The 13763-nt window shown below is 37.6% G+C and overlaps 1 protein-coding gene across 3 annotated transcripts in view; it reads right to left on the reverse strand.

The window, feature by feature from the left end:
* Positions 1-8958, reverse strand: part of tanc1b (tetratricopeptide repeat, ankyrin repeat and coiled-coil containing 1b) — a 100211-nt gene extending 91253 nt beyond the window's left edge. For all 3 annotated transcript variants that reach the window (XM_057335723.1, XM_057335722.1, XM_057335725.1), the window contains exon 1: positions 8853-8958. The gene's annotated coding sequence lies outside the window, so the exon portion shown is untranslated. The remainder of the gene's footprint in view (positions 1-8852) is intronic.
* Between the last annotated feature and the right edge of the window lie 4805 nt (positions 8959-13763).

Genomic DNA, 13763 nt, shown 5'->3' on the forward strand with positions numbered 1-13763 from the left:
AAATGTTTTAAAATGTAAAAGTGACAGCAATGATCCATCATAAAATACAAAGACTGAAAAAACTATTGATAAAAAGCTTATCAAAGTTATTAATACAACATAAAAAATATTATTAGGGATGCACCGAATGTTCGGCAAACTAAAATATTCGGCTGAAAATAGCAAAAAATTAATGACCATTCAGTTTATGCAATAGTGAAAAAATTGGCTAAATAAATCGAAGAAATGCAAAAAGCCATGTTCGGTATTCGGCCTTCGGCCAAGTGTTTCATTTTTGTTCGGCTTTGGCCAAGAATTTTCATTTCGGTGCATCCCTACATATTGTACACTGCACCTTTAAACTAAGCATTGTAAAAGATCAAACAGTAGTCTTTCCAAAGAATCTACAGTATATGCTATTCATCAACACCTGTGATAAACTTTGGACTAGTTCAAAAGAGGAAGGAGATCTTGTTTCCATCATGTCAAAATTTAACCCCCCTTAAGAAAACACAGCTACACAATAGTCAGTTTTAGTATTAATGGAACCATCTGCAGAGCGGTACACAGGAAGTGGACGTGTCATTGTTCTGCAGATCGCCTCTGGCTCTTTCCACTCACACGCTGAAGAGTCACCAGCCCTATGTGTGTCTTCTAGACTCTCACAAAGAAAGTGGGGTCAATCTCAAACTGATGCCAAAAACTGCTTATTTACACACTGTGTCATTCTGTCTCTCTCTCCAAATGTCTCCTTTCAAGCTATTCTACATGAATGATCTTCAAAGTGTACAGTGTCATGACAACCACACAACCCAACACTTGAGTTCAGGCTTCTTCTGTGACCGTCTCATTCCCACTATGCAATAGGTTTTCATGTGCCCATCATATGTCGAAGCTATTTGGATGAAAAATGTCTAACGCAAAAAAAAGTAATGAAAAGTTATTCCTTTTCTCTTAATAAAATGCTTTAAACATTACATTTTATAGGCTTTGCCTATGCTCACAAGAGCTCACAAGACAGAGCAGCTCTTAGTAGAGATTCGAGAGAAAATGATGGACCCCATTTTCTGAAAGGGAGAATTTCAGATAAAGTTTCTATAATGAACTGAGCTAGTGAGAATAATGGAAACCATTAAATGTCCATCCATTGATGCAGAACAGACAAAAATAGCCCGATAACAGGTGATTGGAGATGGAGAAAGAATTCTTCACCTTGAAACAGGAAATGAGTGAATTAAAGACAATGAGGCACAGGACGGGCGGTATCTCAGCTCTACAACTGCAAGAATGGCATGAAAGGAAATATACACAATGACAATCTTTATTACAGATTTACTTCTGAGCATCAAACAGTCCTACATCTCTGGAAAACACAGAAGAGAAGTACAGTATGGGTAACAGGAGAATGAAAATAAAATATCCCACAAAACTAGCACAAGGACCACTGGCTACTTGAGAAAAACATCAGGAGTTCTATTCAAACACATTACATACTGTGGGACTGTACATGTTTTCTGTTTTTTCTGAAATGTACTTTCAGTGTTACACCCTCTCTCTGACCTTCGCTTTTGTCTTCTCGAATGCTAATACCAGATTCATTTCTTTTTTTAAGTATCTTAATACTCTAAATATAAGAGCATATAAACATTTTCTAGCTAAATAAACCTTCAGGTTTCAGGGTACTAGAAATATCACAAGGGAATTTATATTGTGTGAATTCTGAATTTGGGCGTGAAAGCTTTTAGGAAAACAAATGTTCTGAAATAAAAAAAGTGAGCTAAATAAATCTTCCCCAATGCACACAACTCTGAGAGGTGGTAAGGTGACACTTTATCAGAATCAGACACTTCTCTGAAATTACCACATAATCCTAATCTCAGGATGTTTTAACCATTGAATGGTGAACCTAATTCAGATGGTTCTTCCTCTGGAAGTAGTACATACTTAAATTACCTTGACCTCAAAAGATTTGGATTTAAACCAGCCTTCTGTGGAAAGGAGTGAAGTTTCACTTCACAACTGACAGGACAGATCACAGGTCTAAACAAACCTCAGCCGACTCAGCAATAGGCTGCTTTCAACAGCTCGAATTCAATGACTCATTTGCTCTTCAGGGCAGAAAATGAAGTCATGCTGATGCTTGTGGGTTTAGATTCGAGTCAAGCAGTGTAACTGTGCCTCCCCTTACAATAATGTCCTCTCTCCTGTTTCCATATGAGACGCCAGACACTCTATTAGTCAACTACAAACACCATTTTAATTGGCCTCTGCTTTTGTTTCAGAGGACAAGCGGGGCGTATTTTGGACTAGGGTGCCTGAGGGCCTACTTTTTTGGTTCTCTTTTTGAAATAAGCAGAATTGATTGTACAATTTTGCGTTTTATTTGTCCCAGAAAGATTCAAACCTTTTTGAAACCTTTATGAAAACATTGAAACATTTTCTCTATCTGTCTCTTTACACTGAGACAATATTTACTTTTACTAATATGTAAAAAGTTTTAGTTATTTTATATTGCTATATTTCTGAGCACTAATATTCACAGACTGAAGTGACTAATGTTCAACACTACAGGTTCTGGCTGAAGTCAATTAGGCTTGGGCAGATAGACGATGCCAATTTTCGTCATCAGGAGGGTCCGCAGTCGTCCGTACATCCCGTCCGCGTGCAGCCCAATTTGAAACCGCGTGGACAGTACAACAGCACATTCCCGAGACAATTGTTGAGACAGCCGAGTCAGTCCATGGGATGAAATACTGCGCATGTGTCAAGCACATCCATTCGCGCTTGTCCGTGGTTGAGTATGCTTTGGAAGCTGTGCAACGCGTGTGCACGCGAGACGGAGACGAATACAAAAAGTGAAATACCCAGATGGTCAGCTGCTGCAGAGCGTGCCAAAATCTAAACTGCTGATGATATGAAGACGAAAATATCTAGTGGAAAATTACAATGTTAAGTTATTAATGATTTAATTGTTTTTAATGTTTTGGCAGATGGCCATCTAGCAAACTGATATACCCCAAACCCCCAACTCGACTCGCCCCGCCCCCCGAAGTCATCGTCCATCGCAATGTTTTACTGTAGGAATCGTCCGGTGCCAATTTGGTAGACATCGCCAAACCCTTAAGTCAATGACAAATCAATTGTCACTTTAAACCAGGTTTATGCATTTTGCATACAATATTGTGTAACACTGCACTCATAGAGATTCATTAAACTGCTATCTAGAATTAATACCGGCCATTAATGATTTCTAACAGTAATGTTTATGGCATGCAATTTCAACATAATAATTATCTGAACTAGAGGAAGAGGAAAAAAGGGAATAAAATACTCTTCCCCAAAGTCACACTCTGAAAGAAAGTTGAGACATGTTTTCAATTTGAGTTTTGGGTTACACCTGAGGCTCTGGAAACTGAGTCAACCTGACAGGACCAGATTCATTCCCTCCAACATATAAATACTATAGAAAGAGCGAGATCAGATCACCCCCTGCCCTTACAGATTCACCCAAAGAATACTGCAACTCAATCCCATATTTTTCTTACCTATATTCATGCACCTACATCATTACCTGGAGAAAAAAAACATAGCTACGAGGTTCTGTTCATTCATTATAACCGGAGGCCTTTAAACAGACCAGCTACAGATATGTAGTTACCTGCTGTTATCTGACTGAAGTAACATATTAACTTCCCCCCGTATGAAGTCTACTGAAGTCAACATTTCATTTCATTCAGTAGCACAGGGCCATGCAGCTAAAACATTATTTTAGTAGTTTTTTTAAACTACCAAGTCATGCTTTCTGTATTGCTTTTACACTCACTAAATAAACATGTTTATTCACACCAATATAAAAATACAAAGTAAACAGTATATGTGTTACTACAACATTTAATTATTTAACATCACTGAATATTTTGGGATTATGCTAGCATGTAAAGTGTAAATCCTTCACTTGCCTTTATGTACATAATTAATGTGATGATGCTTAATTTAAGAACAGGAGCAAATTAGGCAGCTCTTGAAAGGTGAAAGGTTAATGAGTGTCATAAATACAAGGATTCCCCAACATTCCTCATAAAACTGAAGTGTAAATGAATGAATGCGATATCAGTCACAGCTCTGATTCTCCCTGCTGATAAACAAATCATTCAAGTAAGGAGAGCAGATAACACTAAAGGAGTAGTTCATTTTCAAAATACATTTTAATGATAATTTACTCACCCCCATGTCATCCATGATGTTTATGTATTTGTTTCTTTAGTCGAAAAGAAATTAAGGTTTTTGATGAAAACATTCCAGGATTCGCTAAGACCCTTATTCATTGTCTGGTATCGTTTAAAGCCCTTTGAAGCTGCACTGAAACTGTAATTTTTACCTTCAACCGTTTGGAGTCCATTTAAGTTCACTATACGGAGAAAAATTCACGAAAAAAACGTGAAGTGCGTTTGTCGTGGTTGTGCTTGTTTGTGTGTGACAATAATCCATGGCGCACCGCACTGTCCATGTAACTAACGCGGAATCCTGTTATTTAAATGTCATCTGGCTGTTCTGCTTGTCTGAGTGAATTATGTGCACAGTTTATCATACAACACGAGTGATAGTCGAGGATTTAGCTGCATCTGCACTGTATGAGGATATGAACACATGAACATCATCTCCAGAGTTGCTCTGAGAGTTTATTTTACGAGCGTTTTACTGTTTGAGTGAAGCTACCAGCAAACACACAAAAACTCAAGCGTCTTCCCCGAAGACCCGTCAAAATAAAAGTAAATTGAACACTCAGACAAAAAATACTGTAGTGTACTGTACTATAGTATTTGCTATTGAAAATTGTAGTGCCCTTGTATTGTAAACACTGTATACTATAGTAAAGTTCAAAAACACTATAGTATCTAAGAATTTTACTGCAGTTTACTATAGTAAATACTATAGTATACTACAGTTATGTGGACAAATATACCACTATTGTATAGTAAAAAAGGAAAAACTTTAAAACTGACACCAGTGCTATGTGCAAAAAAAGTTAACTTACAGCCTTAACACTAATAATATTACTGCTTTCCTTTGTTTTATAGCAGAGAGTAGGCCAATAACCAAATTCAGGTGGCCAAAGCGGACACTAGTTAAAATGCTTAGAAGCAAACTTGATCTAAATCCGAAACAATTATATTGATTATTTAAATGAAGTAATTTTTGTTACAAAGTGAATGACAAATTTACTTGTCCGAAGGACAACCACATGACAATGCTTAATGTCAAGCCCTGGGCATCAGCTCAACAGCAGGAGATAATGAAACATATTTGGGGACCCAAAATAAGAGTTTGGGAAGTGAAGTGTAACTTACATTTGTGTTGTCAATCTTGCAGCTCATCAAACATGACGTGAGGTTTCCTTGAAATGTTAACAAGCTCTCTAACACAAAAATCATGCCCATCTAAACATCTAACGCTAATGCTTTATGTCAGAGACTTGCTCTGTTGTGAATAAAGAATAAACATGACTGACATATAAAACAAGAAAAATTGGCCTAATCACAACAGTTGTCCTCTGTCAAGCGCTATAATTCACCCTCCAAAGAACTAGCAAAACATTCACTACAATATAAAGAAATATATTCGCTTTCTTTGCCACATAAAGATAAATTTGACTGGCTTTGAATAAAGAAAAATGCAAACAGATTGAGCAGATATAACCATGACGCTCTTTAGAACACACAAACTTTGGAGTTTAAGTTCAAAGCTTTAGTGTGAAAACAACCATTCCTGTTTCCAAAGAGACATAACAAGTTGGGATCATATTGATAAAGTCTGTCAGTTTTGGTCTCAAGATCATATATCCAAAACTGGATGAGGATTGGACACACTTAGTAATATGGCTGACCTTAACAAGTTAGGTCTCGTTGGAACTCAAAGGATGATTAGTGACAGCAAACCAGAATCCTGGTAACAGTTCAGAGTCCATCCACAACATTCTGATGCTTTACACCACAGCACAAAAAAACAGAGTCACACTCCTCTGAGTTTATACTGAGCTAATGGCAGAGCTCTATAATTATAGTTTATTCTGCACATTCCAATATCATGTGCAAAAATGACAATTCTACCTTAACACCCATATGCTTTGAAGCCCTACACACCAGACTCTGAGTTTAAGATACAGCAAAGGAACTGAGAGTTTGTTATTCCAGAATAACCTTGCCACATCAATCAAAGCTTTAACTTTGGTCATTTTTATTATGACTCCATTCCTAAAATTCAGAACCTGATTAACATGTATTCAAAATACAGACAACTTGAAGCATTCTGACCTCCCACAAAACCCCAGTGACAGCATTAGAATGCACAGCTGAATGAGACGCACAACACAGCTTTTGTTTCAGAAGTAACGCAACCCTCTCACCGACCACTAACACAATGTTATTAAATGAGCATTTCCCTACAGGCCACCGGAGTCACAGAGGCACCGCCAGCACCATAAAAACGTCCCGTCATGATATACAGGCCCACTGATAAACAGTCTCTTTAATAATGACTGTGATGGAGCCTTTGAGGGAGATTAAGAAATCTCACTCTTATTCTAGTTGACACCACAGCACCATTAAACTCTGTGGGACAGACCAAATTTATTTTCTAGCATTTCTTTCAAGTCACGCAGGTCATTCTTCAAATTTAGAAGGCAACTTTTGATATCTAAATTATTCTCAGGTTCCTGAAGACAGCACATATAACAATAATAGGCATATTGTGAAGTGGAGACATTGCTTAGTGTACCCAGTGCACACCAGTGGCCCAATTTTGCTCTTCGGTCTCTACCTAATGTTTACATGTGGTACAAGCACCTGTTATTTGCCAACTGGCAATGAAGCAAAACAAAGGGTTCTCACAGTCTTGTGCATTGCATTGTGACTTTTTCCAATTAGTTCTCATTACTGACTAAGGATTTAAAAAATTATATTATGTATCATTCATGTTAAGAATTATGTGTGATTCTGCAGATCACTTTAAACTACAACAAAAACTATTAAAGTATAAAAATCTTCAAAATGTAAAAAGTTTCTCAATCAATCTGAAATCATTCTTTATAGTTATATGTAAAAAATCAGTTATATATTTTTTACGCTAGTGAACAGATGATAATAGAGTTGATTATGACAGAAAAGCTTTAACAGAAAAAGTATATCAATAATACATTTTTATTTAAGTAATAATTTATTAAGTAAACAAATGAGTACTCATGCATGACACTACTGTTTGAGCTATTCAAAGCTTATTTTACTCCATCACCTGAAAACAATGCATGTCCTTGTGTGACATCACACCTTGATATGACATCATCTCCTGTTTAAATACTTACTGTCAAAGGATTTCTGTTTTAAGCACATGGTGACTTAAGGCATTCAAAGCATTCTTCTCCCTTGTCCATAGTTTAACATGAGTATTTGTAATTTATGGACAAATATCCCAGTTACACAATTCTTTTACATTTTTCCTCTACAATACCATTCAGCATCTGCAGAGCAAAACAATTCCATGACCGTGGGAACCTTGTAGAGTAAAATCGTGGTGAGCTTTCCTGAGGGCATGAAAAGGAGTGGCCTCTGTCAACACAGCACACAACCAGCTCTCATGAGTCAACTCTATATAGATGACATTCAGCTCCAAAACATCTCCACTTTACATCTAATGAGGAATGTCTACCTCTCTAAGATCAAACTTGCGTAGATAAATAAAACATATATGTATCAACTGAACTGCATTTAAAAATAGAGATACCAGAAAACGTGCAGATACAAAAATGTCAAACAAACGTTATATTTTAGCTTTCTCAAAGTGGCCAGAATAAATTACAGCCCTGCACATTCTGGGCATTCTCTCAACCAAGTGCATGCTGGGATAATTTTAAAACAGGAGTTCTGGTGTGGTGTATGCTGGTCACATGATGACTGCTTGTCCCTCACTATCACTTTAACTCATTCATTTCAATATTTAAAGAAGTTTATGTACAATTTAGATTAGTATATAGCCTACATCTGCTGTCAAGAAATCAAACAAAAGTTACAAATAATAGATTATTTTAGTCAACCGTGCTAAAAAACAATATAAATTCTAATGGTTTCCATTACAAATACCATTATGAACCATCAGCTCTTTACCATTAAAACCATTACAAAATCATTTTTTCCAGTATGTTTTGTGCCTTATTCCAGCATGGGTTAATAGTGTTTAATGGTGGTCCCCATCTGCCAGATAACATCCCAGCAACAGAACTCAACACATTAGGAGACCCAGTAAGCCTATGGATTCTATCAAAACAAATATAATTTCCAATACAGCCATTAAATCCATTTGAATTTCTGTAATGTTCAGCAGGGAAGTCAATCCAAACTTCTGACTGGTATTGTATATGGAAGAGAAAGAGTTCATTAACTCTATTTATAACCATTCTTATGAGGTGAGTAAAGTCCAGTATGATCTCACGGAGTTATGAAGATCAGAGAATAAAAATATTTTCCACTAATTTAGAAGGGATTTATCTCAAAAACAAAAAAAATCCACGACAACAGATTATCCCCAGCAGGACGTATCAACAATCTAAAGTTGAAGTATCAAACAAAGTTTAGTCTCTCCTCAGAAGTACGTTCACACACTTTTATAATCACATTTCACACAATCACACAAACTCCCGCGGATATCCCGTGATGAATAAATTCTCTCACAGGAACAAGCCGCGGCATATTCCCTGTCTGATCTGGGATCAGGAATTAGGAGCGAAAGACAGCAACAAATTCCAACGAAACACTTTTAAGAACTTAAGAGAACGCGTTAGTAAGCGTTCTGCGAACAGCACCGAAGATATAAAGGTAACTTACCAGTGAAATGTCATGAATTATCCGTGAGGAGAAAGTTTGGATGTGCGTTACGTTGCTCGTCACTCTCGCGGACAGTTCAGCGTGGAAGCGCGCGCGGAGCTCCTCCCACAACCGGTGGCGTCACGCGCCGCGGCATCCACGTGAAGTTACTTTATTGAGGGAACACTCTTTTTCGTATTCCAAACGCATTTATTCCAACCAAACCTATTATAGCCTGTTTAAATTATAACAGGAAATTTAAACTAAATCTATAATGCATAAACCTGTAATCTAGTAATCCCGTTTCTGATAGTCAAGCAGACGATTTATTTTCTGAATATTCTTGTATCTGAAAAAAAAAGATTAAACTTGTGTTTTGGAAAATGTTTAGTCAGCCTGAAATGAACCCTGGAATGAGAACCATATGCCCCTTATATTCCTCCTGAGAGACTTACCACAGTAAATATGCTTGTGCAGAGAATTCCTGTGACATGTGTTAATGCAGTATACAGAGGTTATAGTTTGCAGTAGATGTTATAAAGTCTTTAATGTAGTTTGACCTTTACAGTTATAGCGCACATGGTAGATGTAGGCGTTTAACCGGGATCCGGTGGGGATACACTCATGTGGTGAGCCTAAAATAGTCCCAGATCGCCACAGCAGCTGTCCTGCAGATGTTTGCAATAATAAGAGCTAGTAATTACAAATCAAAGTGAGCTGAATATGCCCTTAGAGCGTGCGTGTGTGCGTGTGCTCACACTTTTCAACTTGTTTGGAAGGCAACTCAACGTTGACACCATGAGGAAAAGAAGGGGTGTTGCACACTTAAACCAAAGTAATATCTTAAGGTGAAAGTTCACCCAAAAATGAGAATTCTTTCACCATTTACTCGCCTTCATGACATTCCAAACCTGTATGACAAAGATATTTGGAGAACGTTGATAACCAAAGAACACTGCCCCCTTTTGGCTTTTGTGTATGGATACAAAAAACGTTAAGGCTTTTCTCAAAATATCTTCTTTTGTTTTCCACAAAAGAGTCATATACAGGTTTTGAACGACATGAGGGTGAATAAACGATGACAGAATTGTTATTTATGGGTGAACTTTTCCTTTAAAGGTCAATAATCTCACACAATTTAGTGGCATTGTATAGTATATTGTGGCCTATTATGAATATTGTTAGCTCTTATGACAGACTACTAACACTAACAGCCAATGCCCAGAAGTGAAGCTCTTATAATAATTCCTACACAGCATTTAGTGTGTGCATGTGATAATCTCTAAACAAGCCGACAACACAGACGCGCATATCCGTTTCCACACACTCGCTGTCACACGCCTGTTGAGGTGAATTGAGAAATAAAATCACTGCAGTGGGCATCAAGTGGCTCCTGGCCATGTCTGAGTATGTGAATCCCGTCATTATTCTTTGAGGTACAGCGGCTCTGGTCAACAGCTGCTAGGTGAGAATGATTTGTGGTGTCTCTCCAGTCCAACATGAAAAGATCTATTAACAAATGCAGTTTGCTTAATGTGTAGAGCACTTGAAGGTTGTGTTAAACATTTGGTTGGGTTGTAGTTCCGAGAGGACTTCGTATTGTTTACTTATGTGAACTTATGTTTAGTACTTGTGGTAATCTTAAACAAATATACCCTTTTGGTTAGATTGCATCTCGCAGCATCAAAATATGCTTCATAAATATACATGCAAAACAACATGTCATGTGAAATATAGTACATATTTGAATCAGTGAACTGGTGCTCAGTCGGAAACATGCAGAAAGCCTTGCCCTTGAGATGGAATACGTTTTTTTATTTGTGGAATGATTTTAAGCCCTACAGGAAATACATTTAATCCATGTGCATGCTGATGCCTGCATGTGTAGATTACATCTGCATGCCGGAAAGACTGTCTTGCATGAATCACGACGATATAACAAAACCAAATCCATTAGCTCAAATCATTTAGGGAAATGTGACAGAGAAGGAAATGAATTACAAGAGCAAGTGGATAAAAAAATGTCCATAGAGAAATCATACTTAAAACAAAGACAGTTTAAAAGGAAACTCCGCCGAAATATGATTACATTCTGCCACGAATTGTTCGCCCTCAAGTCGTTCGACAAGCCTAGGACATCCCTTCATCTTTGCAACGCAAATTAAGATAGTTTTGATGAGCCCATGTAACTGACATTCTGCGCTTCGAATTTTCATTTTTTGGCGGAGTTTCCCTTTAAAGTGATAGTTCACCCAAAAATGAAAATTCTGTCATCATTTTCTCACCCTTAAGTTGTTACAAACCATATAAATTACTTTGCTCTGCTGAACACAAAGAAAGATATTTGGAGAAATGTTAGCAATTTTCAGTTAGTTAGTAGGAAAAATTTAAATGAGTCAAAAGTGCCCCCAGAACTGTTTGCTTTCCTAAATTCTTCAAAATATCTCATTTTGTGTTCAACAATATTTTTTTCTACTATGGTAGAGAATGATGTCCCAGAACTAAAAATCGCTAACATTCTTCCTATTATTCTTTCTTTGTGTTGAACTGAACAAAGACATTTATACATGTTTGAAACAATTTAAGGAAGAGTAAATGGTGACAGAATTTTAATTTTGGGGTGAATAATCCCTTTAAGGATTATTAGTATTTCTTGCATTGTGAGATTATGATAACTAAAATGAAGTGAAGTAGATTTTATGACCTTGGAGCACATTATAGCTCAAACATGTTCCTCACAGGTTTCAAAAGGCTCACTTAAATATACAGTATGGGCTCATCTTTTAATAACAGAATGATGCAGGGTGCCAAACATCCTGCTGATATTTCATTTGGCACCTGCAGCTCTTTGCAGTTCTGAGCTTTGGTCATGTGCTGCAATTTGAAGAATCGTGTTTTTCCCACATGTATCAGATTTTACGATGAATCATGATGCTTTGTTCACATCAGTCCAAAATAAACTGTGCATACCGCACATAACTGTACAAGAGATACATAAACAACAATGCACCTAATCTGGGTTAAAACAACTACTGTTTATTATAGACCCAACTGAAAGGTACACTGAAGCAAACTGCTGGAAACAATATTTTAGCTGATTCACTATGATTTTTTAAATAATCATGTCAACGAAAGAAAAGCTCCATTTACAGAACAAACTTACTGTTTATTCTTCATATTTCATGTTATGCGTTTACTATGTTAACAGATACAACAATATTGTAGTGTTAGGAATCCAGTAAGGGTTTTTCAAACGTCTGACTGCTAGTACATGTGATACCCCTTTAATCTTTTCTTTGTCTGTACTTTTCCAATGTATTTGCAATGAAAACACTGCTACAGTCTTGGTATTTGGCCCAGTTTACACTCAATAGGGGCTCTTTTGTGCTATCTGCGATAGAGATGCCTAAATATACAGCACACATCCGCTCATCCCCCATTATAACTGACAGCTCACAGTTACCACACACAGTGCTTTTCTCATCGCTGCAGTATTTGGTACATCTTCACTGAGAAAGATCACATTAAACTGTAAATGACATTATTCATCAATGTTAAAAAATGCCTTTTACACTGTTCTCATTGTATTCATACTCTTTCCCCCCTACACTATTTATCCATTAATCTCAATTTTGTGAGCAGTAAAAGATGCAAATAATTGCACTTGTTGATTGAATGTACTTTAATTTTAACGCTATTTAAATGTTCCATTTTCGACACGTTCTCATTTTTCTTAAAGGCCCAGTCAGTGAATGAAAGTTAGCGGCATCTAGTGGTGAGGTTGCAAATTGCAATCAACGGTTCACTCCACCCCTCCCCTCTCGAAGCACTACGGTGGCTCAAGCAAGACTAACCCCTAGTTCACACTGCACGCGTGAGCAGAGCGAGAGCAGCGCCTATTTTTCTTCGGCGTGCATGTTATCAAATGAGTGCTTTCGTACCGGGAGCAGGAGCAGCGCGTCAGCGTCAAGCAGGAGCGTCGCGTGAGCAGCACTGATGCGATGGTTTCGGCGCCGAGTCTATTTTTGCTGCGCAGCTCAAGCTCAGTTAAAGTGACAGCACACTTTAGATGGACAAATATAAATTGTTGCACAATAAAAGTGCTCAGACTGCACAGAATAAGCAAGCCTGTTGTGTTTTTTTTTTGCAAGACTAGGAGTATGTTAAAAAAACATTTATATTTGCTGTACCCCTTCATTTGTTTTTAATTATTCCGTTTGGGTGGAAGCATGGTTTATAAAATCATGGCAGTTAACTAGCCAGAAAGCGGCTCTGCAGTACCCAATCAAACCTGAGTTTGTGGCCAGCTTTCCGAGGAGCTCGTTATAAAAGGTGATCGTGTCATACCTCATTCTTGTACCACAATGGACGACACAAGGCTGATCGTTGAGGTTGAGAAGCACAAAATGCTTTATGATCCTGTAGTAAATATTACAAAGACATATATTCAAAAAAGGAAAAAGCCTGGGTTGAAATAGCTTCTGCTATTTGTGCAGATGGTAAGAAAATTATATAATGGCGATGTGTTTTGTTTGACCATATTGTTTACCAATATACGTGGGTCTTGTACCCTTGGTAACAGAATTTTAAGAGTATCACGTTTACAAATGTTTAAACTTAGGGAACGAATGTATGCTATGTGGTTGGCTTGCTTACCTTGCACATTCGATGCAGCTGCGGTCACGCTATACAAACGCTTCCTGTGTGAATACCCTCGCGAATCTGCAGGTGCAGTGATGATGTAGGTACGCTGACGGCTCTGCTCACGCGTGCAGTGTGAATTAGGGGTAATGCTGGGTTCACACCAAACGCGAACAATCGCGTTGCACGCTCTATTACTCGTAGGAAAGGTTAATTTTCGCGTGAGTGACGCAAGCTGACAAATATTTTAAATTTGCGCGAAAGACGAGATTGACGTGCGTTTGCGGCAAT

The sequence above is a fragment of the Triplophysa rosa genome, linkage group LG6, assembly GCF_024868665.1.
Source record: "Triplophysa rosa linkage group LG6, Trosa_1v2, whole genome shotgun sequence".
In the NCBI taxonomy this organism is placed as follows: domain Eukaryota; kingdom Metazoa; phylum Chordata; class Actinopteri; order Cypriniformes; family Nemacheilidae; genus Triplophysa; species Triplophysa rosa.